Source organism: Dendrobates tinctorius, unplaced genomic scaffold, assembly GCF_039654945.1.
Source record: "Dendrobates tinctorius isolate UK_male_01 unplaced genomic scaffold, ASM3965494v1 ptg000030l, whole genome shotgun sequence".
NCBI classification, from domain to species: domain Eukaryota; kingdom Metazoa; phylum Chordata; class Amphibia; order Anura; family Dendrobatidae; genus Dendrobates; species Dendrobates tinctorius.
In genome coordinates, this window is record NW_027361698.1 from 26,252,337 (window position 1) to 26,266,105 (window position 13,769).

Sequence of the window (13,769 nt, forward strand, 5' to 3'; positions counted from 1 at the left end):
ATCTCCCTATATATGAAAACCTTAAACAGATACTTTGGGACATAGAGGATCGATTTTGTACCTACATGTGAAGTTTGTCCGCCCATGCTCTTTTCATTCTTTTGTGAGATTGGTGTGTTTTTTAAAAAGGGTTTGACCTTGTCCCATGTCACTTTGAATCTGTTGATATAGCTACTTTTCCTATAGACCATATATTCCATTATGGCTGCTAATGATTTGATTCATAACCATTCATTCTTTATTGTGAAAGTCTCCGCAGTGCTATTTTATGCTAGGTTTAGGAGAAAGGTATCCACGGAAATATTGATTAAAAAAGTAGTCTCGCTGAATCATTGCTGTTATTATTCTCAAGCAATTTCATTTCATTGCTTTTACACTAAAGAGAGAGAACATTTGATTGTAGAATCGGTGAAGGATCTTTACAAATGTGCACAAAACTTTTTCTTTTATCTTAAGTGAAGAGAAGCATTTTAATTTTAAGCTCTAGACAAATACTATTAACAAGATAATCAACACTTGTAGTGATCATAAGGACAGGTGCAGCTTATTTTCAGTCCAAGTGCGAATCGACAAAACATCGGCTAGCACCCGGACCAATGTTATGCTATGGGGTCATCTGAGTGCAGTTTGATTTCCACAGACTGACAGAATGGAGAAGATGGAGACATTTTTTTTCTCCATCGTCTCCTCATCCGAGAGATTCAGATCACACTATGTTCACACTCCGATCAAATTCTCATCCGATCTTGATTATCTCGGAACACACTCTCTTCTGCACCTGCCCTAATAAGAGCAATAGTCTTGTGCCATGATTCATGAATGCATCAATATGGCATGTGGGGGGCAATGATAGCCGTTAGTACTTGTACTGTGCCATATTTTCAAGGTCTTCTTTTTATGACCTTTCTTGTTCCCTTTCTTTCCTGAATATCCTATAGCAGTGGTCCCTAACCTTTCTTACCTTAAAGACTCGCTCACACCAGCGTTTACATTGGACGAGTGCTATCCGATGTTTTATCTGATTGATAGCACTCGGACCGATGTTATTCAATGTCCAATATGGAGGGAAAGGGAAAAGGGAGAGTCAGCTCACCAAATGAGTTGTAATGATGTTCATGGTGTAAGCACGGAGCCGTCCAGGTCTAAGCACAGCAATCAGCAAGGAAAAAAAGAAATCCTCCAGCGATAACACAAGTGATGTATTAAAACTTCATATTTATTCAAGAATTTAAAACTATGGCGGTGCCTTCATGGTTCGTCATAATTAATGCTTTGTAGCTGAAACGCTTACATTTGTTCTTGAGCATGGAGGCACCGCCATAGTTTTAAATTCTTGAATAAATATGAAGTTTTAATCACTCGTGTCATCGCTGGAGGATTTCCTTTTTTTCTTAATATTATTCACTGTGGCAATGCTGATGACAGAATCTGTCAGTGAAAAAATTGCAGCATGCTGTGATTTCACTGTTCAAGTCTATGGACGCATGAGAAACATGAGACTGTACTCAGTTGACATCTCAATGCAGTCCGATTTCAAGAGACTCACAGAATGGAGAAGATGGAGAAATTTAGTACTACATCTCTACATCTCCTAGTAGTCTGCTCCAATTTTCTCATCTGAGAAAATCAGACCACACTATGCAGATGTATCATTAGGATGGTTGACCCGATTCTCTCAGATGAGAGCCCTAAAGAGCCACATTCAACTCGGAGAGAGGATCACGAGCCTCATCCGGGGCTGACTAGTGACATCCAGCTCCCACCTTCTCAACATTAGTGACACCAAGAACCCCATCATTGGTATAATGACAGCCAAAGCTTCATCACAGAAATAATACTGAGGCAGTATATTTGCATCCAGGGGTTCCCACCTTAGGCAATGTTCACATGCAGAGTTGTTGCAGCATTGTTTTGATTAATTGGTCTTTATAAAAGCTATGTTTTACAGTACCAGCAAAAGCTACAAGATTTCAGAAATCTCATGTATACTTTTTTCCTGACTGAATTTGATAGCTGCAGTGCTTTTAAAATCTGCAGCATGTGTCATTTTTTTCAGCATTTTTGCAATTTTCAGGTTGGCGACCCCTATCCTACAGTATTGACTTCTTTTCTATAAGAAGTCTACCACCTACATGTCTGGACAGTGAGAACAATACAGGCTGCAATTTACTCTTTAAACCTCACTATTTACTCTGCCTTTCGGACTCTGCATACACAGTTAATTAGAACCACATTAAAATGTGTTCTATATATTGATCATTGTGTCATTGATGTGCCACTGACCATAATCTAGAAGCCATCGCTCCTTTAAAACTTCAGCATAAAATGAAACATGAGCAGCACCACAGCCACTGTGATCAGCATAAAAAGACACTCCAGGACATCTTCTGATTCTCAAACATGGTTGTCCAGCAAATAACCTAAATTGATGTTTCTAGTATAATAATTTTGCCTTTAGAAAGCAGAAGACATATTCAGATCTGTACAATATTGAGTAAATATGCATGTGCTAGTCATATGGTGAGAAATGACATGTCTCACTACAGCTTAATTTTTGAAGATGTAGTCTTAAGACACCAAGAAACATTAGAAAAAAGTCAGCCAAACTCAATTTCTTCTGGCCAGTCATGTTATGTGTATGGGGGCCTCCTGACTCTCGTCAGACAGATGGAGTTCAGGAACATAAGAATGGAGCAATTTTATTTTTTTGCCTGATCTTTATGTTAGGCCACTTATTCCATTCTTTCATAGAAAACACTTGGTGGGAGTTAGAAGAAATCTTCCCGCCGAGAAGCTATGTAAGGTGTCTGGACACGTTTACAGGCACAGAATAAATAATATGATAAATCAATGGTAAATGTATCATTGGAACCTCAGCTAAGACACCTCCATCCCTTTAGGTTTACAGCTTGACTTTTTATTTTTAATGTACAACGTATCAAAAAACCACGGGAAGACTATTTACGAATATATTGGACAAACTCTAATAAATCATTATGATTATAAAATATTAATTTCTTCAGCTTCTAAAAAATTACGGAGGCCTTATATGATTTTTACGGACAAGTCAAAAGAGTGCCCTATTTTTACTGACTGTGTTAGAGGTCAGGATCCTCCCATGGCATGGGATAGAGCCCAAGCCTTATCTGCCTCAGCGGTCTGCCATTCGGGTCCAGCCACTCAGATTGTTTCTCTGCACAAATGTTGGTCCCAGCACCTTGCACAGACACATGCTACACTCTTGATTGCTGCTGGCTCTTCAGCTACATCTATGGGAGCCAGTGATATGCAGGTGCAGTCCTGTGCTCTGGAGCCTAAGTCCAGAGATCACCTTACTGAGCATGTCTGTGATGTGGCATCTTCTCATTGATGGTCGGACTTCAATTGCTCAACTGATGTGGCAGCTCCGGATTGGCCTGCCGGCGTTGTCGCAGCCATCTGGGTGTGAGTGTTTGGGGTGGAGCCTAATATATAAAAGGCTCTCAGAGGCGCACACTGGTGCGCTAGTATCATGTATGTTATGGTGTGATGGTGTGTGAGTGTGGATACTTTACCGTTCTGTCTGAAGGTTGTGTGAGTCTGTCTAAGCTATGGAACTGTACTCGTAGGCAGGCAGTTAGCGTCAGTGAGGGCAATTAGTCTCTTGGCTCAGCACTAGTTTCCTTCATATGTGCGGTTAGTACGGTTGAGTTACTGGGCAAATCCAACCCTTAACATAGAGGGTACTATATCTAGCGTCATATAAGTTTCTCATGCTTTATCCCTGTGACGTTTAACAGGGTATTGCACTTAGTATTCTTTTGCTCAGTACCGCGCTGTGAAGTAACGGAGCGTGCTACTCAGTGTTCCGTTCACACCGTGTGGCGTTAACATAGTGTGTTCAAGCAATCGCTCGCTGTTTAGTTTCCATCATTGCTCACTTGCAGCAGTGAAACATCTCTGTATGGTGGACCCCGGGTTGCAATTGCACTTTTTAATTTATTTTAATTTAGTACAATCTGCTAACCCTAACAGACTGTCCTGGAATTTCTGAACGGGTGGCCACCCTCTATCCCTTCTCAGTAGGATGGTTGTGATGATGAAGAGTTGTATTTATCTGAGATTGAGCATGCATGCCGCTGATTCATACAACTCCATGGGAGTTACAGAAACAGATGTGGCAAGTGAGCTAAGTGAGCTCATCACTAGAGTTGAGTGAATTTTCCATATTTCGGTTCTAATTGTGATTGGCTGCGAATATTGTTTTTGCCATATTTTCTTAACGTCTTTGGAGTCAATAGGAGTAGAAATGAACGAATATCTTCGGAACTGATCATCAAACATAAATTTGGCATGAATAGGGTGCCAATGTGCCACAAATATGGCAAATTCAGATTCGGCGACCAATTCCGAACATATTCGCTCAACTCTACTCATCACCGAAGCCATAGACTCAGGTGAAGAGCGATGAAGGTCGGGATTTGTGGAAACCCCTTAAACTATATGTGTATATCCATTCTTTTGCCTGCTGATGTAGGAATATTTATTATCTGATTATGTTGTTTGTCTCCTTTTATTGCTCTGGCAAGTGGAGTGTTCTACGAGCTACACTACCGTTCAAAAGTTTGGGGTCACCCAGACAATTTTGTGTTTTTGTCCTTAAAACTCATATGTTTATTATTAAAAAGTGTTGCCAAATGAATTTAAAATCTAGTCCAGACATTGACAAGGTTCGAAAAAAAGATTTTTATTTGAAATAATAATTTTCTCCTTCAAACTTTGCTTTCGTCAAATAATGCTCCCTTTGCAGCAATTACAGCATTGCAGACCTTTGACATTCTAGCAGTTAATTTGCTTAGGTAATCTGGAGAAATATCACCCCATGCTTCCAGAAGCCCCTCCCACAAGTTGGTTTGGCTTGATGGGCACTTTTTGCGTACCATACGGTCAAGCTGCTCCCACAACAGCTTAATGGGGTTGAGATCTGGTGACTGTGCTGGCCACTCCATTACAGATAGATTACCAGCTGCCTACTTCTTCCCTAAATAGTTCTTGCATAATTTGGAGGTGTGTTTTGGGTCATTGTCCTGTTGTAGGATGAAATTGGCTCCAATCAAGCACTCTCCACAGGGTATGGCATGGCGTTGTAAAATGGAGTGATTGCCTTCTTTATTTAAAATCCCTTTTACATTGTACAAATATCCCACTTTACCAGCAACAAAGCAACCCCAGACCATCACATTACCTCCACCATGCTGGACAGATGGCATCAGGCACTCTTCCAGCATCTTTTCAGTTGTTCTGCGTCTCACAAATGTTCTTCTGTGTGATCCAAACACCTCTAACTTGGATTTGTCTGTCCATAACACTTTTTTCCAATCTTCCTCTGTCCAATATCTGTGTTCTTTTCTCCATATTAATCTTTTCCTTTTATTAGCCAGTCTCAGATATGGCTTTTCTTTGCCACTCTGCCCTGAAGGCCAGCATCCAGAGTCGCTTCTTGACTGTAGAAGTTGACACTGGCGTTTTGCGTGTACTATTTAATGAAGCTACCAGTTGAGGATCTGTGAGGCATCGATTTCTCAAACTACAGACTCTAATGTACTCGTCTTGTTGCTCAGTTTTGCAGCAGGGCCTCCCACTTCTCTTTCAACTCTGGTTAGAACCTGTTTGTGCTCTCCTCTGAAGAGAGTAGTACACACCGTTGTATGAAATCTTCAGTTTCTTGGCAATTTCTCGCATGGAATAGCCTTCATTTCGAAGAACAAGAATAGACTGTCAAGTTTCACATGAAAGTTCTTTTTTTCTGGCCATTTTGAGAGTTTGATGGAACCAACAAATGTAATGCTCCAGATTCTCAACTAGCGCAAAGGAAAGTCAGGTTTATAGCTCCTCTAATCAGCCAAACTGTTTTCAGCTGTGCTAACATACTTGTACAAGGGTTTTTAAGGGTATTCTATCCATCCAATAGCCTTCTTACACAGTTAGCAAACACAAAGTACCATAGGCACACTGGAGTGAGAGTTTTTTTAAATGGGCCTCTATACACCTATGAAGATATTGCATTACAAACCAGATGTTTTCAGCTAGAATAGTCATTTACCACAATAACAATGCATAGTGTGTATTTCTGAATCATTTAATGCTAGCTTCATTGGAAAAAACGGTGCTTTTCTTTCAAAAATAAGGACATTTCTAAGTGACCCTAAACTTTTGAACGGTAGTGTATATCATATGAGACTTTGTGTGTGCCCTCATGTATAGTCAGTTATAGGCAACTATATAAATTTCCAATGACTGTGCCCTCGGTGGTTATTTTACAATTATTTAAGAAGGAGCAACTGCCTAACATTTGAATATAATATTTAGTATGACATTGGTCATATATTTGATTAATTTAGGAAAGAATGTGGTGCAGTAATATTATTGTTTGTCATGTAAAGTGAGATGTGCAGCACATAAGTTAAATATTGTCTTAGAGCAAAATTCTTGTTGTTTCTATTACATATGGTGTTTAGGAGATATTAACATGTATCTAACAGACCAGAATGGATATACAGTATAATACAGGCAATGCCTAGTCTAGAATCTGTCATGTAATGTTTTTAGACCTCCCTCTAGTGGTATACAAGCAGACTGCAGTTTTAATAAAAAGGAATCGTTTTCATGGTTAGGTGTCTGGAAAGAATGGAGATTGCATATCGATCGTACTTAGGGAACGAAGCAATTTAGAAACAAAGTGCAAGTAAATAAAATCCTATATTCAGCCTCCAGAACAGGGAACACCTATAAATAAAACATGAATTTTGGATGTAAATTTTTTTTTATTGTGTTTTCTCTTGGAATTTGGCACTTTTGCGACATCTCCCTTTTCTTTCTTTGTTTAATTCTTTATATTTCATCTCACCCTTGACTCCACATTTTGCCTATAGCTTATTTCATTTTTCATTTGTGTTGAAAAATTTTTGTCCCCTAACCTTACGAGGTGTAACATATAGATAGATGTTTCTTTTACTCTTAAATGTAACCTATCTTCAGATTAATGCTGCCCGAACCACAGTCAGCATGACTCAGAATGACAGAATAAATCAGAGCCTAGCTCAGTGATTGCTGCCATGTATGTTTTACTCTGAAACACTGCTTCATTTCAGAAAGACATTATATGAAAAGCCTGTGGAGTATACCGCCGATATATCAAAGTGTTAGTTCCAGAAAATTGGGTTAACGCACTTTGGAAGTGTGAAGCTGCACAAAATTTTTTTCCAATTTTGGCAAGTTACACACCAGATCTGGCCATATCCACCAAAGTAGGTGGAACTTGGGATTGACAGAGTTGGGTGGCACCCGCTGAGCCAAGTCATAACTGACTGGAGAAATATTTCTGGCATGGGATCTGTCTCCAGATTTTTGTACGTAATCTGTGAGCATAAAGCCTCAGCCACACATCAGTGTTTGGTCAGTATTTTGCATCAATGTTTGTATGCCGAAACCAAGAGTGGAACAATCAGGGGAAAACTGTATTTCAAAGATTGACACCTGTATTTCTTCTGGTTTTGGCATACAAATACTGATCAAAAATACTGATGCATGAATGAGACCTAATGTGGAGAGACCCTGATTCCCACAATATGTCACTTACTAGGCTGCCTGCTGTAGATTTGATAAAACCACTGTTTTATCAGCAGGAGATTATTATTAGAGAACTTGAAAACATGCTGCCATGTAGTTCTCCATATTAATGATCTCTGATTGACAGCTTTCCGCATACACCGTACATGGGCAGAAAGCTGTCAATCAGTGGTGTGGGCGGGGTTATACAAGGTTCAACATTCAGATAATCGCTAGATCTGCAGCAGATAAAACAGTGATTTTATCAAAACTACAGCAAGAGTCCAGTAAATGGTACATCGCTGGAAACAGAGTCTCGGTCCCTACATTATGCTTATCTAAGATGCTGTAGCAAAAACCTGGTGACAGATTCCCTTTAATTGAAAATGAATTAATTGAATTCAGCACATCCTACTCCAAAGCATTCCATCATTAAGACTGGCATATACAAGTCTAGTCTGATGTTGTGTCCAGCCAGCTTCTCACACCCCGATCCATTTTACTGACAAGTCTTTCTCTCTGTGATAACATAGGGGAGTCCTATCAGCTGGAGTGTGGCTGGGAGAAGTCAGTCGGGGACCACATCAGATTGCAGCCTCATAGTACACATTAAAAAACATTGAAATCTTATACAAAGGCATATGGATTTGATCGTCTTGTGTGGGAATATCAGTAATAGTGCTCTATAAAAGATACTCCAAACAGAAGCTCAGAATCCCATTTCCCATTCCTTATTCAAAGGTTATGTAAACGCTTTTCTATTATTGTATTTCATGTACTTTTACAAATAAAAGTTTGATCAAGTGTGGTTGGTTAGGGTATGTGCAGACCATCCGGAATTAGCAGCGCTTTAGACGCAGCGCATGTCTGCTGCATCCAAAGCGCTGTCATATATTGAATGCGGGTGAATCCGCATGTGTTCTGATCCTTGCATATTCACCACATTCAATTCATTCTATGGGTGAATTTCCTCTTGCGGAAATTCTTGTCTCCACAAAATAAATAGACATGCTGCGGTCTGGAGAGACAAGCCGCATGTCCGTCTCCACGGGTGAGCTACATGCGTCGGTGCACGCATTGTGGACATGAGATTTCCTGAAATCCCATCCACTATGCTGTAACATCTGGACGCTGCAGGTTGGACGCTGCACAAGTATGCAGCGTCTAATCCGCAGTGTTTACTGATCGTCTGGACATACCCTTAGAAGCTGGGATGTTCCTGAAACAAAAATAACACACTCTTACTTATGCACAAAAATGTAAAATCCCTGACTGCTCCCTACTCATTAATAGACAAAAGGTCTTTGATAGCGTCCACGGGTAATTCTCCATAGTGCTCTAATCCTGGTTGGAGCTGATTCATCCATACTTGGCTATTTCTAGCACTGTGTATGGTGGATTGACTATGAGTAAGGTAATGGTTTACAACAATCTGACCTAGGTAATGGTTTACAACAATCTGACCTAGATCACAAAAGGTACTAGACAGGGCTGCCTACTGGTGCTTTTGTTATATACAGTGTGTTAACCATAGAACCTTTGGTATTCACACAGCAGAGGAACCCTCAATATTCAAAGCCTGTTTTTAGGTTTATGTCATGATTTTATTTGGATGACTTATTATATATAGCTAACCTCTGTCCTTTCTCTTCATGAAGAATTTGAGTAATTTAATCTGCAACTTTCAAAGTCAATTGTATAAATTCTTATGCCTCAAATAATTCTTTTGATTGGGTCCATACTGTGCATCTCACACAAGCATTTTCATTCAACATGTGAGTGTTAATCAACATCACTCAAATAACTGGACATACAGATTCTAAATAATCTTTCAGATTTATATGACATACGGTAAATTATGAGATAATGGGGGGATGAATGGGGGGCCCAAACATCAGTTGTTTGGCATGCTGTCATCTGCGTGACAAACACAGGCTGTGATCGGTGGTAAGATCATTACATCTACAGTGATGTGACCGCTATCTAAGCCAGCCGACTCACATTGAAACAGGTGTATGACTTGGTGTGTGTAGCGCTTAGCTCCTGTGACAACGGTCATTGGGGTTCTTAGTTGGTGAACCTTGGTGACCTCCCTTATGGCACCTCTCGCTCCGTGAGAAAGTTCGGTGTTTCTGGCGCTGTCACAGCCAATGTTTAGGGTGCCAAACCCGAACAGTAACACGGACTTCGTGCACGAATACTAGGTGTTCGTTACAGACCTCGAACTTTACTGTTTGTGCTCACTCGTCTATAGCCAAGAAATAAGGGGACCTAGTGTTACTTCTAAAACAGATGGAATTGTTCATTATGATGTGCTACTTGATTGTAAAGGGCCATATATTGTTCTTGCTCAGTGGCTCTCTTCCATCTGTGTTTGCTAGTGCTAAGTAGAGACATTAGAAGTTTATAGATTGTCCTTCCACGTCAGTGGTCGTTTCTTTTGTCCTGTATGTTTGCATTGAGCACCATTCATAGCCATTTGCTCATCCCTTATGGGATATAACCTTATAAGAATTATAAGTTGATTTTACAAGTAATAAATAGGCATCACTGGGTAAAATGGTAAAATGAAATTTCCTCAATTAAAGAGTGACATTTATCTTTCTGGATATCTGATTTTCTTAATGCAGTAGATTATATTTGTTTGGTTTAGGTAAGGAAGGATTTGAGGTCATCCTATATCCCTAGAACGAGAACACTGACCAATAAAAATCAAGAAAGAAAGATCAGCTAGTTAGGAAACGCAATCATATCTGAAGGAAACCAACAGACAAGAATTATATGACTTATTAAAACCCCAACAGGGTTACTTTTATGCTCACCGCATACGAAAAGAGCTTGAAAGGGAGAGAAGATAATTAAACTTTCACTTTAAAAGGAGAAAGGAGGCCACAACATTAAAGATTTGCCAGGAATTAAACCTGAAAATAACCATTTTCAAACAGATCTCAACAAAGCAAAATCCTGTAAAAAGTTTCCAAACCCACCGCAAAGCACATTGCAGTAATTTTCATATAAAGCCTGTCTGAGCGGGATATAATTGGAGGCTTATTTTAATGTAACTATAAATATGCATTCTTTTATATAAAGCTTTGACCGTGGAGGAAATATTTAAAGAAATGAAAATATTCTTGGCGATTTCCCTCTTGAAATGTTCCACTTTCCATTACGGATAGGAAAGCTGCCTCTTTTTACCGCTGGGTTGAGCATAATCCTCTGTAGTAGGTATCATGCTGATGAGAGCTGCCATTAGCCCTACAGTAGGAAGTAGGATGTAATAATAATACTTGCTGAGCGACGACAGAGCATTAATCAGAATTTTCACTCGTACTATTCGCAGAAGGATTGACTTGAATTTTTAGCAAAAGAAAAGTAATAAATATCTTGGCTATAATTGCTTCCCAGTTAATCTCTGCCCTACATTCCTGAGGTGGGGATCATGTCGTGGGGTAGAGAACCTTTAGGAACAGGAAAATATTTAATATACACTCGCTGTGATGTAGCGTAATAACCATATTTCCTGTCGTATCTTAGAACAAGCAGTTTTTTATAGCATGGTTAAGGCGTATGTGTGTGCAAAGCTATATCTAGACCTAGATTTGATTTTCTATGTAGTATACCAGACACTTCTTTCGTTTGCACCACATGAACATCTGTTAGAAACAAACACTCTTTGTGACCCTGTAGTTTAATTTAAGCAAATTTTGTAGCATTGGCACTGCACGCTCCAGATGGAAAGCAAAAGGGACTCGTAAACTCGAGTAATGAGGCAATGAAATTTGCTCCATGTTAGTTCTTCCTTCGCTGCTAAAAGTGTTTGTTTTGGTCAGTAGGAACTATGAAAAGAAGGCCACACATTGAATGTGCTGCATATTACAACCCCAAATAATACGTAATATACAATATAGTAAAATGACACCGAATTATGTTCCAAACTGTTTCCTATTTGTATAATATTTATTTTCTTAACACTTAATTTCTTAGTTATTATTGATGTTTGCAATAAAGCAACCAAACAAGAATAATTTGCGCAGCCTAACACAACTTATTGTTAGGGTTGGCGGATTGCACTAAATAAAATATAAAATAAAGTGCAATCGCAACCTGGGGTCCATCGTGCAGAGATGTAACCTGCTGCTAGTGTGAACAATGACGGAACCAAGCAGCTTGCGTCTTCCTTACACACGCTGAGTTAACACCACACAGCGTGATCGGAATTCTGAGTACCTACCTCTGTTACTACACAGAGAGGTACTGCACTAAGAATGCTAAGTACTTTACACTGTAAGGCTGAGTTCACACGTGGCGTTTTTTTCGCGTTTCCGCGGCGGTTTTAACCGCGCGATTTTGCCGCGAAAACGTGAAAAATAAGCATCCCATGCATTCCTATGGGATTCCGCAATGCTGTGCTAATGCTGCGGTTTTTACCACGGCGGAATCGCTTCGAGGTAAAAACCGCAGCATGCTCATTAATTTGCGGAATCGCGGCGATCCCGCACCCATAGGAATGTATTGTTCCGCTTACTTCCCACATGTGGCTGTGCACACCATGCGGAAAGTAAGCAGAACATTTGCGGATGGTACCCACGGTCCGGAGGAGAGGAGACTGTCCTCCGGGCTTTGGGTACCATATCCCTGTAAAAAATAGAATTAAAAATAAAAAATATTGTTATTCTCACCCTCCGACGTCCCGCGCAGTCTTCCCGCTTCTCTTCACGCTCTCGTTCCCAGTAGTCCTTTGCGAAAATGCTCGCGATGGCGTCCGTTCTCGCGGGATCGCGAAGTCTCGCGGTCATTAGCGCGACGTCATCGCGAATGACCACGAGACTACGCGATCCCGCGAGAACGGACGTCATCGCGGGCATTTTCGCAAAGGACTACTGGGAACGGATGCGCAGGACGTCGGAAGGTAAGAATAACACCATTTTTTATTTTTTTTACATTCTATCTTTTACTACTGATGCTGCATAGGCGGCCTCAGTAGTAAAAAGTTGGTCACACTCGTCAAACACTATGTTTGACGAGTGTGACCAACCTATCAATCAGTTCTCCAAGCGATGCTACAGATCGCTTGGAGAACGCTAGCATTTTGCAAGCTAAATACGCTTGCAAACTGCTAGTTTTTCTGCGGGAAAATCGCGGGAATTTAAAATGCGATTTTCCCGTGGACTGGAATTCCGGAATTCTCGTGGTAATTTCTGTGAGAGTTCCGGTACGTGTGCACTTAGCCTTAATGTCAGAGGGAAGTTAGCACGTGAGTTGAGCTCGCTCTTCGACTAAACTGTGCTTACCGCACACATGAATGAAGCAGATGCTGAGCCAAAAGAAAGAACTCTTATGAAGCTAGGTACAATGCCCTGTTGCCATCATAGATAGGTATAGCAAAAGGGTTGAGCTTTCTCTGTAACTGATCTGTGCTAACCACACACCAGAACGAAACAGATGCTAAGCCAAGCAGCTGGTACCCCTTAGTCCTGATACTACGGAACCTGTGCCTAACCGGCACCTTAGGCATGTAGCAAACTGGAGACTCTGGCGTTGAGCCATGGGAGCGAAACCGCATGAACGTGCAACCAGCGTGTACTGTCTCAGAGCATAAACAGACACAAGCAAACGCACAGAGTGGTCGAGTATCCACACAAACACACAAAACATAAATGACACTAGCACGCCTGTAGGTGCCGCTGAGAGCCTTTTATACGCTGGGCTCCACCTCAATCACTCGCACCCAGTAGGTCGAGGCATCACCTGCGGGCCAATCTGGAGCTGCCACATCACCAGAACAGCTATCGTCCGACCACCAATAGGAAGACACCATGTCACGGACATGCTCAGTAAGGTGAACTTTGGACTTAGACTCCGGAGCGCAAAGCTGTATCTGTATATCTCTGGTTACCATAGACTTGGCTGGAGAGCTAGCAGTAACCAAATGTATAACATGAGCCTGAGTAAGACGCTGGAGCAGACATCTGTGCTGAGCAACACCTGCAGCCGCTGGACCTGAATAGGAGACCACAGCACCAGACAATGCTTGGGATCTATCCCGCGCAGCGGGAAAATCACAACGCCTAACACTTATATTAATATCTCGTTTCTCCAAATGTAACACAAAAGGCCACTATTAATGATTGTTGCAGAAATATTTAGTACCTAACAGCCTTCGGCTGTTATGACCTGCTGAA

General features: G+C 40.8%; 1 protein-coding gene across 1 annotated transcript in view; it reads left to right on the forward strand.

Moving 5' to 3' along the window:
- The window catches only part of COL25A1 (collagen type XXV alpha 1 chain), a 288,446-nt gene that overhangs the window by 161,259 nt on the left and 113,418 nt on the right, over window positions 1-13,769 (forward strand). The window lies entirely within an intron of this gene.